Below are 21,274 nucleotides of genomic sequence, written 5' to 3'. Positions count from 1 at the left end.
GTTCACCCGCGCTACAAAGCACCTCGCAATTCCACGCACAGCAAAAATTACCTTCGCACCAAACTAGCAAGAAAGAACGAATTCAAATGCGCAACATCAAAACACGTGAGGGGCGTTTCTTAGCAGACGAACTTCACACGCGCCTTTCCGAACACTACAGGGGCTGCATCAGAGAGCAATGGCATGTGTCATTCCTCAGAAGGCCTGCAGAAAAAAAAAAAAAAATTACGCCCACCTCCCCTCGCGGGAACCCTGGTGTGATGCGACGCTGAAGGGGGTTCCATTGTACGTTTCCGTTGGGTCGATTACTCGAATTGCGTGAGCAATCGTCGGGTAATGCGAGAGAGAGAGAGAGAAAGAGAGCACCCGTAGCGCGGATGACCGTCGACTGAGAGACCGGCCGGAGCGCGGCACTCCGCTTATACCCCTGTCACACGGGCACTTTCAATCGCGATTGAGTCGATCCGGATCGAGCTCGATCCGGATCGGGCCACTGCTACACGGCGATTTCAAACGTGATCGAGCTCAATCCCGCTCGAACTCAATCCTGGTTTCTCAAGCGCGATCAAGGCTTCCAAGCGCGATCGAACGAAAGCGGCGATACTCTCGTCCCCGCTCAGCAATGGCACAGAAGGTGACAACTTCAACTAACGCCGCAAATTGTGTCAAATAACTTGACCGAAGTAAGCGTTCGGTAACATTTACATAGTTACGCATACCTACGACCGCGCGAAGTTACCAGACGCCGGCCGCAAGTACATTGTTAACGCCATCTGGCGTGCACGAGCGCAACCGGTGTAACTTCTCAATCGCGAGTGAAACGGGCCGTGTAGCAGCGGCAGTGCGTCGAGCGCGCTCGAAAACTCGATCGTGATTCACTTCAATCGCGATTGAAAGTGCCCGTGTGACAGGGGTATTATATGCGCAGCGCGCCCGAAGGAGAGGAGACCGCGGAGAGAGAGGGCGCTGCACATGCGCACAGCGCCTCCCACCGGCGGAGTGAGAAAGCGCGCCGCACTGCGCGCGCCACAGATGTTGGGGGAGAGGGCGCGCTATCACGTCGAGAGGAGAGGGGGTGAGCGGAGGAGAGACGCAGCTGTGCGGACGCGGACAACGACGACGCAGGAAGGACAGGGCCGCCGGCAAGAGATGCTCCTCTCAGCGTCGCACCTAAACGTTTTTGAGAAGGAACGAACTTTGCACACTGATCATAAATAAATGTGATTCAGAAATAAATCTCCTTCGTAAATTATAAGTGTTGTTTTATTGTTGAATAAAACTTGGTTTTTTGTTACAAGTGTTTGTGCTCTCCACACCTAGTCACGTTTCAATCGCCACTCCCATAACTCCCCGTGTTGATATCGCTGGCAATAGGTTTTCAACCGCTTTTCACCCAAAGCTTCGCGAACTATTTGGATATACCTTGTTAAGAACTTCCGCACACACACAAAAAGAAATTCACGAATATGCACCACATCGTAACATTGCACGTTTCTACTTCCTGTTTGCGGGTATTCCGTTCAATAGCGCAGCGGCATTCTCCAGCGTCGCATCACCTTGTAAACGGGGCATGTACAGAAAGAACTAAAGCTAACCTGTTGATGAAATGTCGGCATTCCGCCTACTATTTACTTCCCTACAGTAATCACCTCTAGACCGCCAAGGGACGCAGAAATAGAATTCGTAATCGGGCAGCTGGTCACATAGGGCAGTTCGTCATAGGGCTGCTCGTCGAAAAAAAAAACGTTTTATTAACTTTCAAATACAACGGACTATTCGAAAAAGGGCATCTAACATGTATCAGTGAAAGAATAAAGTCCATCCTCCCCTGCAGAAAAAATTATTCCACCACTGCACGGGAGGCTGCGTGTTCAACGGTACAACCTTATCACTCAAGGCCGAAAGTTAGTGTTACAGTGAGCCTGCAGCTTCCAGAATGAACTTCACAAACTTACAAAATGAAGTTCTCCAGCCACATGCTATAAAATAACCGGTCTAAGTGTCCTTTTTAAATGCGGAGCATTTCTTAGGCTCGCGATGTCACTCGTCGATGTTGTCGGCGCCGTCCACACGCTCACTGCGCATGCGCGTCGCGTCTCTCCCCCGTACCCTCCTCGCTCTCAACAACAGGTGCGGCGGTGCGGGAGGAGCGCGTGTACCCCGTGCGCTCCGTCGCTCTCAACAACAGCTGCGGCGGGGCGGGGGGAGCACGTCCGTGCGCGCATGCGTCGTAGCTACCCGTGCGCTTTTTCGCGCTCAACAGTAACGGCGGCAGGGCGTGTACACGTGATAACGGCGTGGTGGGTGCGTGGAAAGTTCGGGCGCTTGTGTACGGAAGTGTGCGCATGCGCGTCTCTCCCCGTACTCCTCTCCCTCGAACGCGGGCGGTGTGTATATAAGCGGCGGAGCGCGCGTTCGGAATTCAGTCAAGGGCGTCTTTGCTTGGCTTTCGCTTGACTTGACTCTTTGCTTGACGGCACCAAGCAATAAAGACAGACTCTAACTTTACACTCCTTGCCTTCGCTTCTCCTTCATTCAATAAATAAGAATATTAAAGACGAAATAACAATTAAGCATTCCCAAACCATACCGAATGACGCAACATTCACGCGATACCCCCACCACTCTGCCCCGCATTTACTCGAGTTCCCCCCGTGGGAAGATGCGGGCGGTTTTTTTTATTCGCATCCGTTATTGAGGTCATCAGGACTGAAAGAGGTGGGAACATGTTGGTTTGCGAAGGCTTTTTAGAGGCGAAGTATCTCGTCCTCGGGGATGGGTCTCTCCCTTGCTCGTTGTCGTTGTCCGCCGTCCACACTCTACTGCGCATGCGCGTCTCTTCATCCCAGTCAGCGTTTGGGCTCACGTCAGCGCAGTCCACTATATAATGGAACAGTTAGGCGGTGCCCGGTTTCGATCCCACGACTCTCTGGGCGCAATGGTAGGTACGCGGCGCTATTCCCACTGCGCTACGAACCGAGACTGAAGCATGTGCTACGAACGCGCCCTATGTCCTTCACTCATTCAAACTACGTCAAGAAGCCACTCACACAACGAAGGCACGCGAAGCTGAACGTCAACAGAAACGACGAACTGAAAACTGTAATGGGAACTTCAGTCAACCCCATGGCTACTTCGCATACTACTCATGGTTCCCCTACGGGAAGATGGTGTAATTTTTACATACTTTGAACCGAAGAAGGGAACATTTCGTCTACTGCATTTGAAGAAGAGGGCCTTGCAAAGTGATCATCGTGACTGGTGTCTCAAAGCTGCGCGTTGTTCAACTCACGGATAACGACAGCCGTTCGCCATACCCAACCGATTTATTTATTTATTTATTTATTTATTGTAGGGTGTAACGCGCTGACGCAACGCAGGGGATGAGGCACGCCGTAGGGGAAAGCTCAGGATTAATTTTGACCCCCTGATGAAATTTACCTTGAAGAAGAAGAACACATTTATTTTCAGTTTACATAAAGGACGGAAAACGGTGTTGAAACCCCTGACACAGGCCACCGCTTCCATAAAAATGAAAATAAAATAAAGTTGATTGATTGTTGGGGTTTAAGGCGCCGACACAACGCAGGCGATGAGGCGCGCCGCAGTGGAGGGCTCCGGATTAATTTTGACCACCTGGGGATCTTTAACGTGCGCCGAAATCTCGCACACACGGGCGTTTTTGCTTTTCGCCTCCATCAGAAAAGCGGCCGCCGCGGCCGGGAATCGAACCCGCGACCTCGTGCTCAGCAGCGCAACGCCTTAGCCACTGAGCCACCATGGCGGGTGGCTCAGTGACACAGTTACACAGATAATAAAGTTACACAAATAAAGTTACACAGATACAAAATACAATGAAAGAGAAACCAAATAATGAAAATGAAACCTAACTGCATACATAATAGGGTTGAAACGTGAAGGCAAAACTAAGAGTACAGAGGCAAACTTTGCCTTGCATTCAAAATAAGTTCTAAAATAAAGTTTTAAGCCCGTGTCATAGCTGAGAAGAAGGAAACTCAAGAAAGTGAACTATCTCGAAATGTATGGCAAGTTTCATGACAGCAGTTACTGGTAATGACATCCAGCAAAAATTATTTGGCGCGTGCCTATTTCGAGACTAAGTGGAGCCATCTCGCCGTCTTTGCAATAATAAGGTATAACCCCAAGCAGGATGAGTTGTTCAAGCATTATGGATAATTGAATAGAAAAGTAAATTTTGACATTTTTTTTAAATCATTGTCGTAATATACCGGGACGCAAGATGATAGCTTTAGGAGGTAAATAATGATGCAAACACTGGAAAAATCATATCTTCTATATGTGAATACGTCGTACACGAGTAACCTTGTCATTCAGCACAAACAAAGCAATCGTGCTCTTTTGAAGCTCCTTGCCGAGCTTAATAATGAAAGTTTTACTATACAATCTTATCTCGCTTACTGCAATACTGGTCCTGCCCCTATAACATGCATTGAGAGCACACCGAGGATTGTCGTCCCCTCAGAAATGTGTTAGGCAGCCCCGCAAGATCACCAGTAGCCGTTTAGACAAACCGGCCTGTACACGGACAGCGTTACCAGAGCCTTCTATACTACTAAGAGTTCGGCCATCAATGTATTTCTGCGAGCGGACGCTCAGCACGAATAGTGGTGACGTCATGCTTATAAAACGTGACGTCACTCATAGGAACCCGCCAGACCCGCGCGCGCGTCCGGCCCCGGCAACGACGCCGACGACGAGGCTTGCTACACGCCGGCCAAAAGATACAGTACGTCTTATCAGCGTGGGGGATTTATCAGCGTTTTCGCAGTGCGCGGAGAGTGAGCCGAGTGGGTCGTACTTCGGAGACGCCGAACCACCGCCGAGCTGCGACCACTCCAACGACGCCGTGTTTACTTGCGATCGGTGGTTGCTGTGTTGGGGCGGCAACCGCAGCGCTTACGATACCTCGCCTGTTTAGGCTCTCAAAAGACCCAGAGAGGCGGCGCAATGGTTACAGAACATAATCGTAACGACTGGACGCCTGGTAACGTGCGGACCTATGCGAGGTAAGTGCGCAGTTAGAAAATGATGTCTCTTGCGTGTTTCTTTACCGCTTCGTGATACGTATAACGTGGTAACCACGCGCGCCTACGTCGAATTGTTTAAATGCGAACTTTTCACCGCATAATTAGGGTTGAAACAAACTGAACGTTGTAAAACACGCCTTTCGCGAGTTGATAACAAAGACGCAATTCAAATCAAGCAGGCTCGTTCGTAAGGCTCTGTGGATATGAATCTTAGGGGACCGCCACCGCGCCGTCACCGAAATTTAAAACAACAAAAAACTTTGTGGCGCACATTTGCACGCTTCTTTGCCGTTATGGAAGCATCAGGCCGAAAGTTAAAGGCGCACTAAGCGAAATACGAAATGGCGCTCGGTAGTCGAAACCGTCCAGGCTCCTTTTTTTACGTGCATGCATGTATCGCTGGGCACTCACGGAGATGTCTAGAAAGTTCTGGGGGATGTCAGTGGACCTATTCGACTTTTAAAAAGTGTGATAAGTGTGGGATGATTGCTTGCCTCAAGCTTCCCGCAAGCACAGCTTTCCAGATCAATCGCAAAAGCCTTGTCTCCGCTCCCTGTGCATAAGCAATACATAGCACAATGCAGACGGCTGAAGGAAACTAAGGCATGTGTTCGAGCAGTATTCGGGCGCACACTCAAGGAAACAAATATTACACAGCCCGAGACAGCGCGAACATCTTTACGTGGACGTAAATAAATATGCGTCTATCTGAATTATGCATTTCTAGCCAAACATGTAATTCAGACAGTAATGAGCTGCTCTTGCAACATTTTGTTTCACCTGTTCCTCAGCTCAGCAGCATTCATGAGGTTGGATACTCATGCTTTTGGTGTCACATACAACTAAGTCGAGAATTGTTGCCAGTGAGAGTCCCTTGTTGCAACCAGCAGATGGGACCACAATGTTTGTAGTTGAATTCACTAACAGCGGTGCCACCGGTTTCGTGGGATGCTCAATCCTGTTTGTTTGGTTTGTATTGTTCTTTACTTTGTTTTATGCTCGCAGTGATATGGCCTGCAGTACAGACCTCTGGGTTGCTGCAAAAGTACGTTGCAGGCTGGGTGACATAAGCTATTAATGTCCTTTTTATCTTACAGTTTGATCAGCAAACCAATGCTCCACTGCAGCCTACATTCCTATGGACTTGGTTAGCGTCAAGTACCAGTGCAAAAAGTGCACCATCAACCTTTTTTCACGGCTAGAATGTCTGTTATGGTAAGGACAAAGTGTTCATTACATTTTTAAGGCATCTGCACAAGTCCAGCAGAATTTTGAGCTGTCTACAAAACCCGTCGGCGTGACTAGCTTGGTTCATCTGTCCATTGGCAAACAGACATGTTGCAACAAATTAATTGAGGCACTTGTGTGCTGATGTGCTTTGAATGCATATGTTTCGTTACTTGTTTAAGACTTTTATTCCTACATTGTGTTTCCTTCCTGTAAGGTCCACTTATGAGATTAGCGGCCAGGCGCCCTGGCTGCGCGTGAGAACCCGCCACTTTGTCTGACGAAGTAGCACTACCAACACGGCAGAATAGTCGACGCCAATTCGTCACGGCACGCAAGGGAGACGGATTGTCTGGCCCACCGCATATCACAAGGGTAATCCCCCATTGAGAAAGCAGACAGCGCCACCGGATTCCGGGAACGTCTGCTAGACGCGCGGAGGTGGAAGAATTACCGTCGTCGGGACGAGCGCCGCACGAGTCTCCATTGTTACCACGTCCCGGGCAGCATGACGCACAGTCGCGTCTGTCGCTCTCATCCCTCGGGGTCGTACGCACCTGCTGGCCCGTGAGCGGTCCGTTGACCCGGAGATAGCGGCCCGGAGATAGCGGCGCCTCATTGAATATTCCGTGGCGTGCTGAGTGACAGCTGTCTACGTGAATTTCGGCACTCCCTTGCGCGTGTACGAACGCTACAGGGGCGTTCCCGAGAGAGGGTGATCTCGAGGTTTTATATGGCCGAACTTGGTCGTTGGAAATCGTTCTTTTCTGAGCGCCGAGCTGGGCAGTTCCCGGCGGGACAAGGAGTCTCGACCGTTAAAGCTAGGTTGGGATTTGTGAGCCCCCTAGTCGAGGTTAAGATCGCGTCGGAGGTTTAGGGTGCAGCGCCGTACCGGGCAACTAGACGGATCTTGCGGCGATACAGGGTCTCGGCCATCATTTCTCGAGCGGTTTGTGTACGCTCCGAGAGTAGGAGAGTTAGACGAAGTTGAGAAGCTCAAGTGGTTTGTGCGCACTTGGAGCTAGCGTCTAGCTGAAGTTTGAAGTTTTTGTTTTTATTACTCATGTACCCAGTTTCCCTACTATAAATAGCTGTATATAAACTCGTCGTTTCACCTAATCAACCTCAACGCCTCGAGTTCGTCAATCCGACCGCCATCTCCAAGAACTTCAACACCATCGCCCTGCCAGCCTCCTGCCAAATCAACCGGAGCCCGGGCGATTGGGTTCCTCATCGACACCGGACTTTGGGGAAACGATCTTTACTCTTCCCTTTCCCCGTGCTCCTTTCTTTGTCTTTTACCACCCTCCTCTGCCTTCTTCACCTCTGCGCCACTTGAGTTTCTGAGGCATCGCTCTCTTCTAGGCTTTGAGGCTTGCTGGAGCCATTATGACCATTTTGCAAGCTCTAAGCACACGCACAAGGTCTACCTTGATACACGGAAAGAAAGTTTCTATGTTGTTTTTATAAGTCACAGTGATTTGCAGTGTGAAGCAGCCGATAGTGTGCGGCTGTCTTAAGCAACCTTCTTCAGAGTGGGTTTGGAAAAGGTCTCAAATGGTCTTAAGCTGGTTTGTAACCGCACATTCTCTAAGCCATTTTTACTCTGCCGCAGCCTCACACGCGTGCAAGCGCCCCTGTGGTCAAGTCGCAAGTCACGGACAGCTCCTCCTCCAACGTAGATGTGGTATGCACAATTTCTATGGAACCTCACTATGCATTGGGCCAGGTCTGAGTATCCTCCTAAATGGATGGGGCAAGAAGTAAGCACAGAGATGGGGAACTTGCTTTGCCTAGGCAGTTGTCAGGTTGTTCCATCCTGCTGAAAAGTGGGGTCGCACAGTGATGGAAGCATCACACAGCATTTCTCTGACCCTTTGGTGCTAGGGCATCCTGTGCGCCTTACCACTAGAAAGGCCGGCGTAAAGAGCGGAGTAACTGCTTTTTTACCCTTCTACATGCTGGCGTAAAAGTTAAAATGAGAATCGATATTGTTGTGAAGTTAGGTTCCCGGCCCTGTGGCAAAATGATGAAATATTAAAAAAAAGGTGGGATGCTGCTGCTCGCTGACATAAAAAACTGTGTGAACTGTACCAGGTTCCTTATTAGAAATGCTAGTCATATCTTCACAGAAGTGGGGAGTGTCCTCATCTGGGGCTGTGACGCCATTCCATCCTCGCCTAAAAAAAAAAGACATCCCCCTCGCGAGGGGCACGATCAAATGCACAGCATTTCCGAGGGGGTGCGCCGGCAAGTCGTATCTCTTGATCGCGGGACCCGTGTCGCCATCTTTTGGAGGCGCGGGACAACTTGTGGCGCTTTCGAAACAAACGAGAAATGAGTGAAGGATATAAGGCGCGTTCGGTGCATCGAAATGTGTGTCGGCTTCGTGGCTCGGTCGGTAGGGCGCCGGGCACCTTGCGTTCCGGAACGCCCGCGGCGTCATGGGTTCGAAACCGGGCGCCGGAAACTGTTATTTCTTCCTGGCTGCGGACTACGACAAGGCGCGCATGCGGACTACGACAAGACGCGCATGCGGACTACGACAAGGCACGCCAACGCCGCGTGACATTGTGAGTTACTAAAATGCTATGCATTTAAAAGACTGCAAGGAGCAAGCATGATGGTTGCACTGGTGAGGATTGGTTGTGGAATGACTGGAGTGCAGAGCGTGAATGAGTGGTGGGACATTACCCAGGCGGCACAGAAAGTGCGCCCCAAGACCGGCCCGTCTATGGCCGCTTTCTGGCATGTCCGGCCAGCATCCAGGTTCTGGCAGCCACTGATCATGCGTTGAACGGCGAACATTCGGCAACCAGCGCTTCGGCATTTTTCCGTTTGCCCGTGTCCGGACGCACAACGGCAGCTAACCGGCTGCCAGATATTCAGTTGCCTTTCGGCTGCCGATGTTGAGAAAGAAATCGGCCGGTGTACGGCATTAGGGCATCCGTTTTTTCTTCGGGAAGCGGTAATCGGCCGAAGCACGGCAAGTGACCGGCCACAGAATATGCTTATTCTTGCGGCAGTTGGTGTTCGAAAGAAGACCGGCCGGAGCGCGGCTGCCGTGCATTCGTTGTTTCAATGGTGAACCGCGCGTCCGGCGGTAGAATATTCGTTTTCTTCGGGCAACCAGTGTTATGAAGGATACCGGCCGACGTACGGCCCCAGAATATACGTTTTTCATTCGGTTAGCTGTCCTCGGCCGAATTACGGCAAGCGGATGGCCACAGAATATTTGGCAACCGGTGTTCAAGAGGAGACCGGCCTACGTAAGGTATCTGGTTATACGTCATTTTTTCGGCAAACGGTATACAGCTGAACAACGGCTCGCGCCTGGGCGCCGAGAATTCATGCACAGACGTGTTTGGAAGGAGACCGACCGGTTTTTTCCTAGGGGGAGAAAAAGCCGTTAGGGAGCCGAACGACGGGGACGCGTTTTTCATCCGCTCCGTGTTTCTACGTTTTAAATGAACGAACATCGTTTGTCAAACAGTAATGAGGGTTCTCGCTGAACGGGCAAGGTGCAAGGACTCACTGGACATTATCAGGGAACCTTTTAGGCCATCTAAATGTCACTTATTGCCACAAGAAGACTGCCATAGCGACGGGCGAGCTAAGCCTCGCCAGTCATCGCCGCTACCACGCCTCTGCCGCCGGCTTCGTCGACGCATCAGCTCGAGGCTATTCGCCCCCTCAAGAAATGGAGAGCATTGGAGACATCGACCCGACAGAGATGTCCGATCCGAGATGGAGATGGTTCACCAAAATAACTGGCCTTCAAGGGCCTCGAGCAAGCGGCCACCACGCAGGAGCTAAACCGCCACCATGTCAAGGACTCCCCACCAAAGAAAGGCAAGTGCGAGCAAAAGCGCAAGTTATTCTGCTTACAATTATACTGCGACAAGCAATGTTGCAGTATGTTGCTGGTGATAAACGTATAAGAGACTCGCTCGTGCACTGGTAGGATCAACTTCATGTCCTGCACTATGTTACTTCATGGGATTTTACGACTGCCTATTAAAAAAAAAATTATTTTAAATTTGCGATAACAGCAGAGCCTTGTCACTGACGAAGCCTAGCTGTTAATTTAGTTTCGATGTTTGAAGGTGAGCTTAGCTACTCTTTGGTAATGACTCATTTGGTTATACATAATCGCCAGCATCCTAGCAAACACGGATTTTGTCAGGATTTTCTTGCTCAACGCAGATTGTTGAGTTCACGCACGATTTGGCTCTTGCAATAGATAAGCTTAAAGTGGTTGACTGTATATTCTTGGACTGCGAAAAAGCAAATGATGGTGTTCCATATCACCTTCTGCGTAGTACATTTCATCCTATGAACTGAATGAATCGGTTTTTGCATTGTTGATACTATTGGCCCTAAAGCTTTGTTCAAAAGTACTGTGTAGTTTACCGGACTATAGCGAATGAACGTGATTACGTATACCTGCAGCTTTATTCGAATTTAATAAAATCCTGGTGTCCTGATTCAGAAAAGTTTTTGGATGTTAAACAGTGTGTTAACGGTACCTTTACAAGAAAACCTTCATTCCAATTGAATACGTATACCGTAAATTATGCTGCTGTGACAACGGTCGAGGAATATAAATACCTAGGAGTTTATTTAGGGAGTGGTTAGAGGTTAAATAGGGAGGTTCACACCATAAAAGTTACGGCTGCATATGTTTTTGGCTTTCTGAGACGAAATTTCAGGGAACTTCCATTTAACTGAAAAGAACAACCGTATTTCACTCATGTGCGCTCAATCTTGGAGTACGCATGTGTTTTCGTGGATCCCTACACCAAAGAGCTGGTTTATACGCTCGAAAACATACAGAATGTGTCAGTGCGATTCCTATTAGGTAATTGGCACGCTCAACTTAGCATGAGAGAAAGCAAAAGTAAACTGAAATGGCAGGACGTGAAAGATCACAGACGAAACCACAGGTCGAACTTTTTTCGTAATATCTATCATTCGGAAACTGGAGTAGAAGGGGAGAAGTATGTCCAAGCGCCATTCTACATATCGCAAAGTGGGACCGCTAGCTTAAAGCAAATTATTAACTTTCCTTTAAAGGTGACGCCTTGCGGGATTCATTTTATTTTACATCAATACTGCAGTGTAATTATCTTCCACGTATGATTGCATTAACTGTTTATATTGACGATTTTCAGCGCGCTTTGTAGGATTATTTTGTTATTTTGTCTCATATTTAATGCTTAGTGTTATGTATCTCCCTTCTGTAGTGCATGCAAAGGCAAGCAGGCATCAAATAAATAAATAAATAAATAAACTTCCAGAGGCGCAAGTTTGCCTCCGACGGGTTGAGAACCCTACGCATTCAACCTTGACCAATAAAATATTTATTGCCCTATTCGTTGCAGTATGCAAGGTTTCCGGTATGCATGCTACCATTGCTATGTTATTGGTTTGAAACAAATTATGTAACTTTAATTTTACGCCTTTCCTTGCGTTAACACAAAGGCAGCCACCTGAAGCAGGGCGTCATTCGCAACGCGTTTAGAATTTTTTGAACGTAGTATGACATTAGAAGAAAATTAAGTTCTTTTGGACTATTAAGTGGTGTGGACGTATACTCATGAAAACAACATTAAAATAGATTAAAATGAAGTACCTGTTCGCTCCTTCTTAGGATCAGCCCTGCGCAAGATCATCAGAAAAGTTGATCGAGTAGAAAATGTCTTTGCACAAAAAATGGGCAAAAACTGGACATACTTTTTTGTGAAGGAGTTATATTAAATGATCCCGAGTGTTTTGTTGAGAAGCAAAACGCTTCGTAAAGGCATTCACGCCGGTTTTATATACATCAAAATTGGTCAAGCAACTGTTATAAAAATAGTTTATGTAGTCATAGTATGAAAGTGTTCCGGAATATTGCCCTGAAAGAAATTGGCTAAAAGCGGCGCAATTTATCTCTCTGAAATTCAACCCCCTAAAGTATGCGCCCTCCGCCACCCCCCCCCCCTCCTTTTTCCCCGTTTATTACAGGTAAGCCGCCCCACACAGGATATCAGGACCTGGACAATACATCTATTCAAGCTGTACAAAGAACTGAATATTTTCTGTGTTCGGCAGTAAATGAGGTACAGCAATTAAGGGAACGACAATTTGTGAACACTGTTTAATAAATGAATTTTGCTGTCAACTGAGGCTGGTAATTAAGCAAGGCTGCGCTGAAAGCTTGACGGCTGGTGGTTGCGCGCGAGCTCACTTTGATGTGGCTGCATTGGACCCAAAATGCTGGGTTTGTGCTGCTTCTGCACTGCGCGAATGAGTCATCTGCTTGCGCGACATGAAGTGACCGGCCTCAGTACAGTTAACGTACTGTGGCTGAACTCCAATGCCCGTAGCACGGCCGTATTTCCGGTAGCTGTAGTCCGGCTGGAGTCCGACGACCGCATCTCGGCTGTCCTCCGGCCGCCGTACTTCGGCCGCACATGGGTGGCTTTGGAATGGCCGGAGCCCTACGGCTGGAATCCGGCCGTATGACCGTTAGCCGGTCGACTGGCCGACGGACACTGGCCGTTGGACAGCCATGGGAGTACGGCCGTATACGGCCAAAAGGCCCACATTTGGACATGGGCCGAACATGGCTGCCGGAAAACGGCCGGACAGAAAATCACCGGCCAAAGTACACCGGCCTGTTTCAGGCCGAACAGTCCTGTGCTGCCTGGGTACCTACCAGGCGGGGTTCACACAGGAACAGATTTTGGGACAAGTACCCAAGTAATGCATGAAAATATGGCAGGCAGTAGAATGTTGCCAATGACTTAGCTGGAATGACTTAACAAAGCTACCATTAGAGCTCTGTATGTCTTTTTATTTGAAAGTAGGTCTTGTCAGTAGCACAAATATTGCAAAATTAACCACCTCATACATACAGTTGAACTTGCACCTTTCATGTTTCTTGTAAAGAGCTCGCACTGTATGGTGGAATCACATTTTTTGGATTACTCGGAATCCACAAGAAAAATCGTTTCGAGGAGAATGAAGGAAATTTCAATAAACTCTTGACATCACGAAATTTCTAATGCATTGTGCACCAGTACCAATAAGGAACCTGCCTTCCTTTTTTTTCTACGTGAACTGCAACAAGGCCCCTTATGAAGCAACACTGGTGGCTAAGAGGCATTATGTTACTTTTAAGGTTAACTTGAGCGTTTATTTGTATTTTATTATCTGATATTGTCTTTTCTATTAAATATTATTACAGAACTTTAGTTGCTGGGTTAATCTCATAAACAATTACAAGCAAACAAAACAGCAAGCTGTGCAGTGAGGGGTGGTGGCATTGAAAGACTGGGGCCCTTGTGAGAGTAATTTTTTAATAATCTCGCAAGCTTGATTTCAAATGTAGCAATGGTTGAGTAAAAATAATACATAGACACCACAAGTAGTGCATGAATTGTGTTTTGAAAAGCCGTATAGGTTCCCAGAATTTTCGAATCGGAATGCCCTGTGGATTTAGACAACCTCTTGTTTGTCAAATTGGGAGGGAGCGTGTGAAGAAGCTCGGTTGATATGGTAGCCTCCAACTGGAACAGTGGACAAGTGTATGTAAATACATTCTGTGCGTGCACTTTGTGCCTACTCCGTGCAAATCTTTGTGCTTAAGAAATTCTCTGCTGCAGGGTGCAGCACTACTTTGGCCAGACCCTAAGGTACAGGAACCTGCACCAGACCCAGAATGGTATGCTCTTAGGGTTTCTTATTACACCATGTGAATAATATAGCAGTAGAGCTGAGAACACGGATATTAGCTTGCTTTTTTCCTCGAGCAAAATCTGATGCGACATTGAACTGTTGTTTTTAATTCATTCTTTCTGATACTGTTGTGTTGTTAATACTTTAAGGCCTGTCCTTTAGACCTATCAACTGATGAAACAGAATGACATGCACAAATAGTAGAGCGGAAGAGGACTTTCGGCCCATAACTGCTAGTGAACACAATCTGCATTCCAAACCCACTACAATATCGTTTTCCTGCGTAGTGCTTTGGCATCTGAGCTGTGGAAGTTTCTTGTTGAATGCAGGAACACCGGAAGCTCATAAAAGTGCCTGGAAATGAATTTCTGGAGTCCTTACTTATGTGGGAATTCTGCACTTCTCCAAGGGAAATTAGTTCTTTTAGTTATAGTGCAAGTAAAACCTCAGTTTATTTCTGGCGCTCAGCATCGGGCACCCTCCCCACCAATTTCGAAATTATCACGGGATGTTGAAGTAGTGGTTTTCTGTTTGGTATGATAGCATCTTGATCTTTGAACTTGTGGGTATTTTTTAGTTTCTGGTGGGTACAGGTTCCAGAGCTGCCATGCACCCGCTTTTGCCAGAGTAAGGCGTGGCATGGCAAACAAACATAGCCAATAAATGCACATCGGGCTCAGTGATTTGGTTACACTCTGTTTAACGAAAAGATCAGAGTCCAGCACTTTTCAGGTGCACCTTCGAACAGAAGGTGTTTATTAACACATAACCAAACGCAAAAGCAGATCATGCTTGCAGTCAGCCTCCCACCTGTCACAGCATATCCTCCCACCTGTGACAGCATTTACACTATTTCAAGTTGTGCTGTACTAAGACTCAAGAACAAAGTAGGTAAATTTTTGAACTATGGAAATTGTCGCATCACATTGCCTTCTATGTGTAATATATTCCTTGTTGCTGAATTCCTTTTACCATCTTTCTCAAGGAGTTCGCTAACTCAGGCCTCTGAAAGGTTGAAACTTTGTCTGCAATGGCTTCTTCACTGCTCTCTGGTTTCCTGAGTTCGCCGTCCTTAGTAGTCATATCTTTGCATTCTTCGACAGCTCACTTAGACTTGTTTGCCTCGATTCATCTGACCCGTCTTGCGCATGGCCAGGGTCCTATTCTCCGAGAGGTGCAGCTTGTTCCACTTCTTCAGAGGCAACTGGAAATCACTGGGCTTAACAACCATGGGAATAGGGTCCTCCCTTATTGCAGTGCCTTCGATGTTCGTCTCTTGGTAATCCTCACTGCTTGCGGCTCTGATGTTTTTCTTGCTCTCCTTGGCTGCAACTACATGTTTAACAGTTGAGTACGAATTTCCTAGGTTAACTTTCCAACGCTGCTTCTGCGTGTCCTTCTACTTCAAGAACAGCATCGCCTACAAAGCAGATTTTGTGGCCCAGTGGCCATTCAAAAGGTGACGAGTTTATGTTGCTCGCTTCATCAAAATTCTTGCAGCACGCCAAAATAACAGTTGGTCGTCAAGTAGTGGGACAGTCTGTATATTCAACGGGTTGCGTGCACTTTTTCTCTGTAGGCTCGGAGAAGGGAACCAGTGCCCTCGGATGCACAACCTGTCTGCTTTTCTTACAAAAAGGCCTCTCTATGTAGTAGCTGCTGTGGCGGAGGGCACTTGTGCTAGTGTGTTGTTAGGAGAGCCGCTTAAACTGATTTCTCGTTGATAGGCGGAGTGTCCTTGTGCTCTTCATGTACCTCTATACCAAAACTGAAGCTCTGTTGAGGGCTGGAAACATTGACAAGGGGCTGGTTTACCTAATCTTGTTAGAGTGCAGAACAGCTATCTTTGTTTAGCATTTGACAGATCCAGCTCTTTGCTTTGGCCACCGTCAAATCTCGTTTGTCTTTCAATCTATGCAGAAACTGTGTTACTTGATGAGGTGCTGTCATTGCGTACATTGCCCTTGTGAACAGTCGTTTTTCTTCTTTGTTTTGAAGAAGGCTTCGGTTCTTGAGATGTGCGTGCTAACGTTGGTGTAATGGTATCCAGCTGTACATCGTCTTTCTTCAAGTCCTGACATAGTCATGAACAAGTGTTCATGAAAATATGAACCAGTACACACAATCGGGCAATTTCTTCCTATTCAAGTCCAATTTTTTTGAGGCACGGCTTAAGTCTAGTAACAAAGTTGCGAAACGTGGTTTTGTAGATATAGCAACAGCGACCCAGTCTTGGACGTCCACAAACAGTATTTCAGTTTTGCATGTTTTGGTTCACATTTGCATGTTCACATTTCATTTGTCCACCACTGTACGTCATTAGCTACTGCAGCGAGGTCTTCCTGGGTGCTCTTTAATGGGCCTTGTGGCATCCACCCTAAAGACGTCTCGCTACCATTAACCCGTTTTTAAGCCATCGAGTCTTGCCACTTGCGACTTTCCAGTACACGACTCCTATCAGTGCTTTGATAGTGCCATCTGATGTGACAGCATCATCCGCGAGGTAAAGATCACTGATATTCCATGCGAAAAGTACAAACCGTGAACGGATTTGCCCTGCATGTCAAGGGTACCTCGAGGCCTTCGTCTAAGACAAACTTGTTGTGCTGGCTTGGAATAAGCAGCTCCACGCATCTTGGGGTTTGCTTGCGAGAGGGCATTTTGCCTACGTTTGTAATTTGGGAGACTCGTTTCCGATGACTTTACGGTGAAGGTTTTTCGCTATGCTGTCCAAGACCAATGTTCACTGATTGCCACCGCCCAGAAGGCAATGAAGAAGTTGCAGCCTAGCGGAACCACTTGCCCAAACTGTCGCTGTTTGCAGCAAAACGGTATCCATCACATGTGTCCGTCACATGTACTGCTCACTTGGACTCTTTTTGTGACAGACTAACTGCTCCTGGGTGTCTGTTGCCAAACAACTGGTATCTTTAAGGTCACACAAGATTTTTTTAGTGTCGGGAGTGACAGATTTGCCAACGCAGGAATCATGCGTTGCGATAGTTATTGACACAGTGAATTTTCTTGCAGAAACGGCTGCTTCATTCGGGTAGGTAATTTGGCTCGAGGGTTAAATTTTGTCACACCTAGTAAAGGTTGGTTTTTGCATTGCAGAACTGGCAGCTTTGTTATTTCTGGAAATGGTGGTAAGTGCGAGTAAGGGCTTTTTCTGGCGAGTAAACTCAGCCAATACGGTTTCAAAGCCTCTTCACTGCTACGGACTTCTACTGATTCCGTGCCTCTGGTCTTTTTTTTTTAAAAAGAGGTCCAGTAGCACCGCAAATGTGTCAGTGGACTGAGCTGCATCAGCTTCTGCTCACAGTAGTGAGGTAGCCGCTTCTCGATAACCACTCTGAGCAAAGCACTGTACGTCTGCTTCACCCCTAGTGCTTCAGAACTTCTAACGTTTTTAACCACTTGGTCGTAGAGATGTCGCAGCAAATGTCTCTTAGCTGAATCAACACCCTGTAGCTGTAGGAAGTGAGTTGTGGTTAATCGCAAGGTCCTTCCTTCCACAGTGTTCCTCCAGTAGATTGACTGCTATTTGGTAGTTGCTGTCAGAAAGGGAAAGGCTGCTGATCTTGTCTTGTGCCTCCCCAACAAGGCATTTGTTGAGTTCTTTGAACTTATCAATAGTTGACAGCTGTGCTGTAGTGTGGTGTCTACATACTCATCCCAAAAGGAGCGCTCGCCTCGAATCGCTCCATCCAATGTTCCTTGTGCACTCAGTGACCCTGCATTATTTATCGGGGCTTTTGCCAATTGTGGGTATTGATTTTCTTCGTTCCGACGTGAGAGTTTAGCTTTGGCCACACATGAAAACATGACATGCTTCCACAGCTTTCCGCTCGAGCTCAGAGTTGTAATCATACGCAAGTGCTCAGTCTGTTTGTTGATTTTCCGAAGTTCATTGTGGGTACACCGACTCAAAGGGTGGCCTGCTAGCGCTTGTGTCAATGCATTTTGGGAGGGCTTGGGCATGGGATCAACTGAGCTCATTCACGAATGGCATGGCACACCAGTGCGTTTAGGTTTGGACAGTCTAAAGATTGTTGGCAGCTGGAAAGCATTGGGTCTGAACTGGACATATTGTAGTATAGCGGGTTTTGGTTCAATTGCAAAGGCTGCTTCTTTAGTGGTTTTGAGGAGATGATTTGTCACGTCATTCCCAAGTTTTCAGCTCCAACGTTTGTGAAAATACAAGAACTCAGCAACATCAGCCGCACCATTCAACAGAGGGTGTTTATTAACACATTGCCAAAGAAAAGAAAGGGATCCCGCATGCAGTTAGACTATTCGGTAGGCAGCTTCTTTGCTCATCTTCTACATAGGTATATGCCCTCGTTTGAGAGCCAGCCAACAAACTACTACTTTTTCGTACACCTTGCTGTGGGGTTCATTTCCACACCTACCGGTATGGTTACGCCTCTTTCTAAGTCGTGGTATTTGTTTCACTTGATGAAAAAAGTGGGAAACTTCGTTCGGGCAACATTACGGGTTCAAAACATTGCGATTTCGTCTTTCCAGTTGTTAGTGTGTATTCACATTTGCCAAATATTGCATAAATATTACACCTCTGCGTAATTCAGGGGCCGTACAAATGTGCAAAAAGAACTGCTTTGTTTCCTTGTTTACCTGCACATCCTTATCGCCATTCAGCCTAGCACTTATGTAGCTGTATGTGTGTGATGCAGTTTCTATAACCGTTATTACTGGGTGTCAATAAATATTGCATCCAATTATTGTTTCTGGCTCCTGGGGAAGCCGCTTGTGTTCCAGAGTGTTCAGGCAGCTTGCACAGACGGTCGCCATCTGTGCGAGTGACTGCTCAGTACAGCATATCTTTGTCGCGCAAGCTTAGGATAGTTTGTAGATTTACAACCTCACTAGTTTCTTCTAGAGAAGCTAGTAATGGTCAATTTGAATGGCCTGTTTACGACCAAGGGATCAGAGGAGCTGGCCACTTTCTTTAAGGACAACCACGAGCAGACGTTCACAGTGTTTTCGGTCGACATTAAAAACTTGTATTACAGCTTACCTTATGGCCGACTGTTGGAATTTATAGAACTTCGACATTTATGGGGTACTCAAGTTTCAAAATTCTGCTGGTTTGACAGTGGAGGGCTTTATCGAACTGCTTTAACTTTATTTAAAGTCAACTTTCGTGGATTGGTGTGACAGCATTTATCTGCCACCAAGCAAAATGTGCATTGGGTCCTGTGTGGCTCCAGTTCTCATTGAGGTATTCTTTGGAGGTTTTGAGAGACTAACAACCGCTACAGCAAAGCTAGAACAAAGTTAAGTTTGTTCGCTTTGTGCACGACTACCTTGTGTTTAAAGGTGCTGTTGCCTATCAACCAAGTTGTTCTGCCACACTCAGTGCTTTCCCTCAGCATTTGCAGCCGCTCAGTTTAACTCGTGAACTTCTCCCGGACAACACGATAAAATTCATAGACTTAAAACAACGATTCTATGATGGCCGTCCGTGTTAGCAGTATGAGCCTCGAGCATGCAAACCGTTACTCCTTTTCTCGTCTGGACACTCGAAGATTGTAAAGCGGGGTGTAGCTAACTTGTGTATTCTGAACAGCCTCAGGAAATCTTGTCCCCGCAACACGGCAGAAAGCCTGGACTTAACTGACCTAAGCCCGGTTCCCGAGAATCTCTTGATAACAATTGTGCGCGTGACGTTCTGAAAGGATGTAAGGAGGGCATCCGTGTATGGCAACAGTAAGAAGACAAGAGAAAACAGAAATACGCCCTCATTCCTTACAAGCATGGTGTCCTACCCTCTTATAAAGATTGATGGAAAAGCTGATAAAGTTGAACATATTCAGTCTGCAACACGCCATGATAAGGTTGAACATTTTCAGTTTGCAACACGTACACTCGACGCTCATCAATTACACTCCTGTAGGACCACTAAAAGGTGGTCGAGCTAAGCGGAAAATAGAATAACTGTTGGCAAATTGGATGAGACCTCTAAATTTGATTAGGCAAAGTGGTGAGATAAAACTTACCATACTAAGAAGCAGCTGTACTAATCTGCAGTAAACTGAGCAATTACAGGTGTCTTTTTTCTTTTTCTTTGCAGGCTATTCCTTCAGTGGGCAAGATGTCAGAAAATTAGTTGTAGGGATTTTGGAACCCTCCCGTGCAGTTGGCCCAGATGCAATCTGGTCCTCACACAGACATAGGAGCTGGAAGCTACGGCATGAACTTGTCCTCAGAAACGGTGTCATTTGACATTGCATGAGAATGTAAGACGGTGCAGACTGAAAAGAAGTTTGTGTGCACTGCAGCCTTTGTTGAAACTGAGAAAAGAAATGTAAAATCACTGGGGCCTATTTCATGTCCTAGGACAGCACAAATCTCAAGCTGTTACAGTGAATTGATTAACTTTGGGCTGAGGCCATTGTGATTAATTCCCCAAGGTTTTACCCGCGTCCCAACAAGAAGGCTGGTAACATCTGCAAAACAGCTTACACAATTGCTATCTGGTCTGGTCGTGCCTTACTTATGACTTTCCAGCATTTGTGTATAATTAAAAATAAAGAATCCTTCAACTCAACTTGTAAGGAAAGCAAACGTTTTTTAACACACGTCTTTAACACACATTTTTTAACAAGAATAACAGTTTCTTGCGTGTTCAAGATCTCAGGCAGATTGACTTTTGTTTGACTGCACTTTAAAATGTTTGAAATGATACTACTCCCCTCCCTCAAGAAAAGTTTGTGTGCTGCTCATATTGTGCACCAAAAGCAGTCAACTGTTTCCACTGCCTTTCTGACATGCACCTGCTCAGTATGGAGGTTATGAAAATTCAATGTAACTCTGTCTGCAGTACATAGTGCCCCTAAAGGCGTTTCTATGTTCTGTTCTGTCTTTATTCCATACTGCTCAGCAAAAGTTGCCAATTTGAATGAACCATTTTTTGTCATAAACATTGTTTTTCATAGACCATTGATATTGGGCAAGAGTACCCAACCACACAAATACACGAGTGGCTGGCTGTTGCGGCAAATCTCAAAGAACAACGGTAACTGGCAACCGACGCCATGAAAGCTTTCAGCGGCTGCCTCGACCTAGGCCTCTGATCTGATTCTGCTATCCTGTGAGTGATAAAGTTTCTGTGTATCTGTGGCTGACATTGCTAATCCATGTGAGAAGGGTAGTCAGGGAAAAGGGAAATAACTTATGACATATGTACTCTGTTTACAAAAAAGTAATGTGTAAAATTAGTGCTAAGTGAA

The 21,274-nt window shown here is 46.8% G+C and overlaps 1 long non-coding RNA gene across 1 annotated transcript; it reads left to right on the top strand.

Moving 5' to 3' along the window:
• The first annotated feature begins 4,619 nt into the window (after window positions 1–4,619).
• On the top strand, window positions 4,620–21,060 carry LOC144149438 (uncharacterized). Its single transcript, XR_013318307.1, has 5 exons — window positions 4,620–5,048; window positions 6,167–6,284; window positions 7,912–7,983; window positions 13,949–14,007; window positions 20,116–21,060. It is a non-coding gene; the product is annotated as an uncharacterized LOC144149438 (long non-coding RNA).
• The last annotated feature ends 214 nt before the right edge of the window (window positions 21,061–21,274 follow it).

Source organism: Haemaphysalis longicornis, unplaced genomic scaffold (genome assembly GCF_048455015.1).
Source record: "Haemaphysalis longicornis isolate Haplotype H1 unplaced genomic scaffold, Haemaphysalis longicornis Haplotype H1 scaffold_8, whole genome shotgun sequence".
NCBI lineage: Eukaryota > Metazoa > Arthropoda > Arachnida > Ixodida > Ixodidae > Haemaphysalis > Haemaphysalis longicornis.
This window is presented reverse-complemented; position numbering and strand designations above follow the sequence as displayed.